This window comes from Phoenix dactylifera, chromosome 14, assembly GCF_051530095.1.
Source record: "Phoenix dactylifera cultivar Ajwa chromosome 14, Ajwa_hap1_PhDact_Kaust_v1.1, whole genome shotgun sequence".
NCBI classification, from domain to species: domain Eukaryota; kingdom Viridiplantae; phylum Streptophyta; class Magnoliopsida; order Arecales; family Arecaceae; genus Phoenix; species Phoenix dactylifera.
In genome coordinates this window covers 22447501-22457415 of record NC_143203.1, presented here as the reverse complement: position 1 = coordinate 22457415, position 9915 = coordinate 22447501, and the positions used below count along the sequence as shown (strand labels likewise).

At 49.4% G+C, this 9915-nt stretch overlaps 1 long non-coding RNA gene across 1 annotated transcript; it reads left to right on the top strand.

Annotated features, from left to right (window-relative positions):
- Positions 1-679: 679 nt before the first annotated feature.
- Positions 680-1343, top strand: LOC148700121 (uncharacterized). The gene is made up of 2 exons (XR_015972916.1): positions 680-990; positions 1105-1343. It is a non-coding gene; the product is annotated as an uncharacterized LOC148700121 (long non-coding RNA).
- The last annotated feature ends 8572 nt before the right edge of the window (positions 1344-9915 follow it).

The following is a 9915-nucleotide window of genomic DNA, read 5'->3' as shown; positions in this document are numbered from 1 at the left end:
TGCAAGAAAGAATTTATTCCTTCAAAGTAACCAGCATGTGACAGAAGTGAATCCCCCAGGAGTGAGAAGATCCACTTAGAAGGGTTTGGTACAAGAGACGTAAGCAGTCTTAATCTACAAATATCGTTTGCATTTTCTTTTAGTAATTTTTTTTAATTTGACCCGAGGTCCGACCCGATCTGACTTTTAGGATCTGTGGGGCCGAATCGGGTCTTAAATTTGGACTGTTTTATTTTTCAGGTCGGGTCAGGGTCAATCTAATCTCGACCCAAACCAACCCAATGCAGCTCAGTTTTTTTGGTCCATTTTGGATCGTTACCGATAGACCAAATCCGACCCGACCCGAATTCTGATTATTCATTTAGATCCGCAGGCTCACAGGCCGCAGCCCACAGCACGCAGGGGTATGCCTACAGGCTCTCAGCCCGCTAGCTAGAGCCCATAGCCCATACTATATGTTAAATCCCCGATTCTTCTCTTTTCGGTTCGCCATTTCGATTTTCGAACGGCTGACGCGGAGACTGGACTCTAGAGAGGAACCCTAGATCTGGATCTCTTCCTTCTTTCCCGGATCGATCTCCCCCTTGGCCCCTTCTGCGCGCCCTCGAGTCTCTTCGGCGTCCGGCGAGGCGGCGACTTCGGCGTGCTTCGTCCCTTCTCCGGTTTTCCCAAGGTATGTCCCTCCTCCGAAAACCTAGATCTCCCCCTTCCTTCTGTAGATATTCCTCCTCTCTTTCTTCCCCCTTGTTCTCCCCGGAAATATATGGGGCTAGGCCGACGCGAGGAAACTGACCGGTTCCGTAGCTTCCGCTGCCCGTTTTCTTCCATTTCCTCTATTTCTTCCCTTCAATTCCACCATCGAAGGACACCACTCCCGATCGCCCTCTCATCCTCCTCTCCCTCCTCCTAAATCTCCTGTCCGAGCGCCGTCGGTTTCCCCTCGCCGGATCCCGGGATCCGACCCGTGTCCTTCCACCTCCCCTATTTGAGGTAAACATCTATATACAGCTGGTTCCTTAACCCTTAATTCTTTCCGTTCCTTTTTCTTTTATTATTATTTCTTTCTTGTTCCATGGATTTACTTTATTTCTCTCTTCCATTCAGATTCGGGACGATCGGATGAAAAGTTGATTGTAGACCACAATTACTGATTCTTCAAGTCATCTCCTTTTACTAGACTTTCTCTATCCCTTTTTTTCTCATTCTCTAGAAATATGTAAACCAACATGTTTTCCTATTCATCCTTAATTGTTGAAAGTTTCTTGTTAAATCTGGTACAATATATAGTTCGATGGGAAACCAGCAAACTCCATTTCCAACATATTAAACCAAATCAAACTGCAGCTTATTTCCAAGCTACTGGGAGTCTGAGGAACCTTTATTCAATATTTCTCGGTCTGCTGGTAACATGTCAGTATAAAGTAGGTATTTTAGTTTCTCCTTTGCAGGTTATCATAGAAGTTCAAATTCATACCATCTGCTCTTTCATGATGTTTAGACATCACTATAACCAAGTCTCTGTTCATTATCTTTCATTTAAGGTTCTCTGCATGCAAAAAACTTGTTATGCTTCCTTAGGACCCTAGGAATCAAAAGTTCTTGTATAGACCTTAGACAGTTTCCTTCATTGATGAAGAGTTGACAATTTGCAGTGCATCACCTATTGCAATGCACCATGATCATATGGTTGCAGTTATTCCGGATTCAAAAGGCAAGCATCTATAGTCTGTACTTTCAACCATCGGTCAAGAAAGTCATTATCAGGCATTTATCCTTATTTGGGGGTTTATATAGATCATAGATGGCAATATGGCATTTATCAGGCACCTGCAGTCTCAGAGATGAAGTTTAATGGATTCTATATGGTGGTTTTTTAAAGTTGATGTTGAATAATTTGTTTCTTTGCTACTCTGTAGGGATGTCGATTGACCAAGGAATTGCCTATGTGCTGATGCTGGTGGCCCTAATCCTCGCCTATCTTATCCATCCCTTGGATGCTTCGTCCCCCTACAATCCATGGACTGAATTGATGGGTTCTGTGAGGAAAGGGGGAGAGCATGGTTGAACTGGTTGTTCTTTTTGTTTCAACCTTTTGTGGTTTGGGATTTGGACATCTGGTTTGTATTGTTTTGCTTGCCTTGGTTTTAGCTGGATTATTTTTTCATGCATATCTCCATCCAATTCCTTCCATGTCCACATCTCGTTGTTAAGCACTGCTCCTTACTAACCAACAACCCTGGAAATGCAACAGAAAACATGTGTGCATCAATGCGTCATGGTTTGGTATCATCTGGGGTGTGGTTGCTGCGTGTGGGCTGAAACATGTTTGTCCCGCATCTGTAACTGCTAAATGCCTCATGGTTCAGTATCATCCATGTCACAAAATTCGAAGACAGATTTTTTGAGCTTGTTGGTATTGGGAATTTGGGTGGCAACGGCTTTGTTGGTTCACATGTTTGCGGAGGGCTTGTTGGTTTTGGAAATTTGGTTGGCAGCAACTTTCTGGGAGATTATAATTAGCTGTAGGTGGATCTATTGAATATGTCAAAATTGGGTGGAACCAATTTTGTGGTTTTGTGCTTTTGTGGTTTACATTATACCGATCGGATTCGGATTCGACACAGACTAGATTTGATCCAGATTCGAATTTTTTAAGTTGGGTCCGGATTATATATAGACCTGATCTGACTTGAACGGTCCATTGGATCAAAAATTATAGGCTGACCAATGATAGATGGGGAGAGAGAGAGTGAGAGAGAGAAAAAAAAAAAAAAAAAAAAGAAAGAAGGGGGACAAAAACCGTTGGCAGGAGGAATCTCGTTTCTGGACTCAATGATTACGAGGTCTCTCTTTTTGGGACAGGGTGATCAAATAGGGTTGGGGAATTAGGAGGGCGGGGAGGAGGGGAATGGGACTTCGTGCGGGGAAAAGTGGGAAGTTGAGTTAGTTGGGAGCCGGGGAATACGGTAAAAGGGTATTTATCAAAGGTGATGGCACGGAAAGTGGGTGACACCACATGGAAGAAGGGTCACTTAAAGACTGTCAGAATATCAGCTAAGACTGCCATCTGATTGATGTGCCCTTTTCTCGGGCGCCTAACCTATGTCAAATTATGTGACTCTCTCTCTCTCTCTCTTCTCTCTTTCTCCATCACCAACATGGTTGAGTGACGAGGGAGCTCAACGTGTCCAATCAAAAACCAATCATAGCAAGATTTAGGCATGCCCCCAAGTTTGAGGCATTATGTATTTTTTATATAAAATAATTCTTTTTATTTTTGTTCCTTTCAGTAATAAAAATGATGGCAGACTTGGAGAATGCTTGCCACCAATCAAGAATGTATCAGAATATATTTGACCCCAATAATAATAATAATAATCAAAAATTGGGTTATATAAAAATGATGGCCATTTTGGAGCTGACGGCAGCGGCCCTGCCAGATGTCGGACTCTACGACCTGAGGAACTGCCCGCAGACCACCGGGTGCAGTGTGCAGAGAGGGAGTGCAAGGGCCAGCACTGAGGCTAATATCAATTTGGGCTCATTCTGCCTGGCTGGGATGCCGGGCTTCATTCTGATGGGGTTTGTCGCCGGCATGGGCTTCGCCAGCCTGTGGTTGGGCTTGCTTGCGGCGCAGGCATCATGTGCGACGTTAATGGCGTATGTGCTCATTGTGACGGATTGGGCGGTGGAGGTGGAGAGAGCTAAAGAGCTGACAAAGGCTTCTAATTCTTCTCCGTCTTCTTCTGCTACCCTTTCCATAACTAATGATTCTAATGGCAATGGCAATGGAAATGCTATTCCAGCTCCTAATCAAGAGGGCAGGAGCACAGCTGATTTAGAAGAGATTCTGTGCACCGGTGATGATGGCAAGATGGCTCCTTCGGAGACAGATCCTCTCATTTCTGTGGGATGAGTGGGAGTTAGTGATCTTTTCGATGGGGTCTTTTGGAGTGTCTTTCCCCTTATTTGTTTTCAGCTTGTGTTTCTTGCTCTAATCCGATGTATTCAGTTGACACTATAGATGAAACTATTTTTCCATCTCTGCAGTGTTCTTCTATTATTTAAGAAAAAAAAAATTATTGATAAGGATAGGGGTGGTGATGGAGATGCTTATTTTAAGGCTCGAGGTAGAATATGCCGTTCCTTGTGTTACATACTGTTCTAAGCTTGCTTCAAAATGAGACAGTGTTCACACCAACCATCACATTAAAATTGCACCCTTTTATATATAGTTTGATATTCTTTTGAGTGCTTATATATTCCATTAGAAAGTAGATCTGCTGGTGGCCTTATCACTTTAACATTCTTTTCCCACTGTGCTGGTTTTTTCTTAAAGGAGATCGCTCGATGGTCCCACGTTCCATAAAAGGGTGGACTGGGGACGAGAGGCGAGAGCGATCCCTCGAACCTGGGTCACCGGTCAGCGAGGTAAGTTGCGGGGTAGACCGCAAATCATGGTAAAATAATATCCGGATTTTTTTTTTTTGCATATGTATATATAGAAAATTGGGGCTCTGTTTTATGATTTATTCGGTAGAGATCTAATTGCTCAAATTTATTTTTTATTCATAGCTACAAGTTACCATGACATAGTAGATCGGTAATTTTTAACATCTAAAAAAAAAAAAAACCACGACATAATACATCTCAATGATCGGAATTGAACCAGTGACCATCGCATTACAATGCTATGCTCCAACCTGAAGGTGGGACGCATGGAGAAAAGGGGCAGGGTCGCGGATGAGGTTTCCTCCCCCCTCCCCTCTTATTTTTTTACCAAAAAAAAAAAAAAAGAAGCAATAAAATACAGCATTCTGTGTCTTGGTAAATTCAACATGCTATTGAACTCCTTGATGAATGCATACCAATGGCTCATTATTTACATGATAGAGAGAGAGACCGACCATTTGAAATAATTACACTGAATGTGGTAGTCATCAAAGAACCACAAGCCTCAGCTGCAAGCTTTCCATATTCTATGACAACAATACCCCCACGCATGTAAACTGCAACGAGAAGCGACATCCAAGGAATGTTAAGGATCTAGGGGTCTCAAGTTGTCCCTGCTTTTGCACTCAGTAAATTAGATGCTCCTGTTGCTGGAAATTCCGGACCCGGGGGCCACCGCGAACCGAGAAGGGGGAGGAGCCTCCGCTGCCGGGACGGTGGGTGGCGGTGCGCCGACGGCTGGCGTCCTCCTGGAGAGTCCTGCAAAAAGCCGGTGGCCGGGCTTTTCCGGCGCCGGTCCTCCGATGCTTAAGTCAGAGGGGGGCTTAACTTTGAAGAAGAGAGATGGATTGTATCTAGAAGTCCGAAAAAAAATCTCCTTGGGAGGAAGAGCCCTCCCCCTTTATAGGGAGAGTGACAGGGTTACCTGTGATGTGACTGGGCGAATTAATGGGTTACCGTCACTGTCAGGGAGCTGTCACGATTGATCGGACCCGTTGGGGTGGTTGAACCGCCGGCCGTGGTGGGCCTGGGGTCCGTAGATGACAAGTGCATTGATTGCTGAGTGAACCGGTGGTCAGAAAGAGCCGTACGCTTTGATGGTTCAGTGATCCGGAGATCATCTTGAGCCGTGTTCATTTAATGACTGAGTGCATCGGAGGCCTGAGGGGGTCTCATGCATTAATGATAGGGTGTGCCGAATGCCTGCGGAGATCTTGTGCCTTAATGACTTGGGGATGGTGGCAGATTGAAGTGGAGTCATATATTTAGTTGTCAGATCCTTTGGAGGGTTAGGCGGAGATTGGATATTTGGCTAAGGCATGGGCTCGGCGGGGTTGCCTTTCTGGTCGGCGCTCTCTGGTCTCGGCCTTCTGGTCTCGGCTCTCTGGTCTCGGCTCTCTGGTCTCGGCCTTCTGGTCTCGGCCTTCTGTGCTCGGCCTTCTGTGCTCGGCAGCCTTCTGTGCTCGGCCTGCTGTGCTCGGCTCGGCCTATGAGCTCGATCACTTAGAAGAGCCCGATCACTTGATGAGCTCGAGAGCGGAAGAGCTCGATCACTTGGATGAGCTCGAGAGCGGAAGAGCCCGATCACTTGGACGAGCTCGAGAGCGGACGGATTTGGGTGCTATAATTGCATTTGTGGGGTGGTCCATTTTTCCACCAACACTACCCCCCGACTTCCGAGTTCGAGCTGCCTTTTGGCTCGGACGAAGGAAGTAGTCCAGTCGTCGATCATCCTGTAATATAGCCAAATATATATGGAGATGTGCGTGCCAAGCAGGATGTACCTTTCATGCAGTTAGAGTTATAGTGCTTTAGGTCGACTCAGCGGCCTTCTTTGGCTTGTGGTCAACTCAGCAGGGTGCCCCCACTCAGATCGGGGCGTGTTATCGTAGGAGGCGTCGAATGGCGTTGAAAGGCGTCGAATGGCGATGAATGTCGTCGAATGGCGTCGAAATGTCGTCGAATGGCGTCGAAGTGTCGTCGAATGGCGTCGAAGTGTCGTCGAATGGCGTCGAATGGCGTCGAATGTCGTCGAATGGCGTCGAAGTGTCGTCGAATGGCGTCGAAGTGTCGTCGAATGGCGTCGAATGGCGTCGAATGTCCTCGAATGTCCTCGAATGGCGTCGAATGGCGTCGAATGTCGTCGAATGTCGTTGAATGGCGTCGAATGTCGTCGAATGGTGGCGAATGGCGTCGAATGTCGTCGAATGTCGTCGAATGGCGTCGAATGGCGTCGAATGTCGTCGAATGGCGTCGAATGTCGTCGAATGGCGTCGAATGTCGTCGAATGTCGTCGAATGTCGTCGAATGTCGTCGAGTGTCGTCGAGTCGGCGTCCCGAGCTTAGCCAGAGCATCATTGGAGACGCATACAGGAGACGGACTTCGTCCGTTGGCGATCGTGCGCCCTATTCGGGGCGACGTTGGTCGTTTTTTGGATTCTCCGACCTGGAAATAGATAAAATATTGAAATTATTTGAAGCCAAAGTGGCGTCCTGTACCTTTTGGAGATATTTTGATGGCTTCCGAGCTTCGAAATTCCTTAGGACTTAGCTTGGCACTAGCTTTCTTTGGCTCGATTTTCTGGGGGAGGTGTTCTGCATTCGGGCTTCTGAGCTCGGGCTTCGGAGCTTGGCAGCCTTCTGAGCTCGGCGGCCTTTGGTGCTCGGCCTTCTGAGCTCGGCGGCCTTCGGAGCTCGGCCTTCTGAGCTCGGCGGCCTTCTGAGCTCGGCAGCCTTCTGGACCATGAAAGGATTTAGCTTCATAGTACTTTCTTGGGGTAGAATCTCCTATGAATCTAGCCAGAGAAGCGCTCATCCTTTGGAAGGCATACAAAATAAGGCATCAGCCGAGCTTTCATTATGTACTAAAATCCTTTTTTTAAAACCTTGCAATGATGAGGGAAATAGCTACAGCGTCGTCATAAAGAGGGCTCAACACCCTTTTGGTCTTCATCAGAAAAGGAGATGTGACTTTCACAGAGCACGGATGCTTTGAGGAAGCTCTTTTTTTCGAGCTCGGAGCTTCTGGTGCCTCTAGTTGCCCGCCCTCTGATGGTATTGATGATGCCCGTGAGAGGTCAGTTGTCATTCTGCTCCTTATGCGGCACTGGATTTTGTTCCTCGGGCTCTCTCCTGTAGGCATGATCACGGACAAAATAACTCAACCGACCCCGGCGGACAAGTGCCTCGATCTCATCACGAAGCTCGTAGCAATCCTCCGTATCATGGCCGCGATCTCGGTGGAAGCGGCAGTACTTTTTCGAGTGCTTCCGCGACTCTGTCGGACGCATTCTCAATGGAGGTCGGAGGTAGCCCCGACCCTCAATCTCCATGAGGATTTCTGCTCGGGTGGATGTGAGAGGAGTGTACGTCTGAAATTTTTGGAGGGGAGACCCCGGGCGAGCTAGGCTCTTGGGCCAAGGAGGATCTTTCTCATGCCAGGGGAATCTGCTACTTGGTTGGGAGTGCTCCTGGTGCTTCTTCTGCATCTTGGCAGGTTGTTCGGCTTCCTCCCGCCGAGAGGCCATGGCTTCCTCAGCCTTGGCGTACTTGCGAGCTCGGGCCAACATTTCCGTGAGGTCCGCAGGGAAGTTCTTCTCGATAGAGAAGAGGAACCTGTAAGACCGGGCTCCAGTCTTTAGTGCCGACATGGCGATTGACTGGTCCAGCTCTCGGACTTCCCATGTTGCGGCAGTAAACCGATCCAAGTACTCCTTGAAGGACTCTCCCTCCTTTTGTTTGATGTCAAGGAGGGAGTCCGACGTCCGCCGCTGGGGCTGGCTAGCGGCAAAATTACTGGCAAACTGCCTGCCGAGCTGCTCAAAGGAGGAGACAGTACTCGGCTTCAGCCCGGTGAACCAAAGCCGGGCCGGTCCTCGGAGCGTTGCTGGAAAGGCTTTGCACATCATGGCCTCCGAGGCTCCTTGTAGGGCCATTAAGACCCGATAACTCTCCAGGTGGTCGAGGGGGTCGGCCCTGCCGTTGTAAGGCTCCACCTGGGGCATCTTGAACCGCGGCGGGACTAGTTCGTCATCAATTTGCTGGGAGAAGAGGGACTTTGTGGTGAACTCAAAGTCACCATCACGTCCCGGTTTCCTTCCATGGAGTGCCTGGATCTGGCGCTCCAGCTCCTCGACCTTCTTGTCGAGTTCATCATTCTGGGGGATCGCTGCAGCGGTCCGTTCTGGTGCAAGTTGCCCTGGAACTGACTCGGCCTCTGAGGGTTGGGGCCAGCCACCAGGGCCTCTAGCTGGGTGTTCTCTCCAGAGGGAGGCCTGGACTTGAGAGTCCTGACCTCGAAAGGGAAGTCCGCTTGTAGGAGGCTCCGGTTGAACTGGGGCCGGAGGGGGCGGTACCGTCGGGGCGCCCCTAGGTTGCAAGCCTTGGACAGCGGTAGCCAAGGCCTGCACCTGTTGCACCAGGGCATGAAACTGCTCCGGCCGAACTTGAGGGGTTGACTCGGCCGGAGGTGGCGAGTTCTGGACAGAGTGTCCAGGACTAAGTGGAGGACGTCGAGAGGCATTGGAAGCCCCTTTGCTTCTTAGTTTCATGGCAGCAACTCGGGCCCTCCTTCTAGCGCCAACTGTTGCTGGAAATTCCGGACCCGGGGGCCGCCGCGAACCGAGAAGGGGGAGGAGCCTCCGCTGCCGGGACGGTGGGTGGCGGTGCGCCGACGGCTGGCGTCCTCCTGGAGAGTCCTGCAAAAAGCCGGTGGCCGGGCTTTTCCGGCGCCGGTCCTCCGATGCTTAAGTCAGAGGGGGGCTTAACTTTGAAGAAGAGAGATGGATTGTATCTAGAAGTCCGAAAAAAAATCTCCTTGGGAGGAAGAGCCCTCCCCCTTTATAGGGAGAGTGACAGGGTTACCTGTGATGTGACTGGGCGAATTAATGGGTTACCGTCACTGTCAGGGAGCTGTCACGATTGATCGGACCCGTTGGGGTGGTTGAACCGCCGGCCGTGGTGGGCCTGGGGTCCGTAGATGACAAGTGCATTGATTGCTGAGTGAACCGGTGGTCAGAAAGAGCCGTACGCTTTGATGGTTCAGTGATCCGGAGATCATCTTGAGCCGTGTTCATTTAATGACTGAGTGCATCGGAGGCCTGAGGGGGTCTCATGCATTAATGATAGGGTGTGCCGAATGCCTGCGGAGATCTTGTGCCTTAATGACTTGGGGATGGTGGCAGATTGAAGTGGAGTCATATATTTAGTTGTCAGATCCTTTGGAGGGTTAGGCGGAGATTGGATATTTGGCTAAGGCATGAGCTCGGCGGGGTTGCCTTTCTGGTCGGCGCTCTCTGGTCTCGGCCTTCTGGTCTCGGCTCTCTGGTCTCGGCTCTCTGGTCTCGGCCTTCTGGTCTCGGCCTTCTGTGCTCGGCCTTCTGTGCTCGGCAGCCTTCTGTGCTCGGCGGCTTGCTGTGCTCGGCCTGCTGTGCTCGGCTCGGCCTATGAGCTCGATCACTTAGA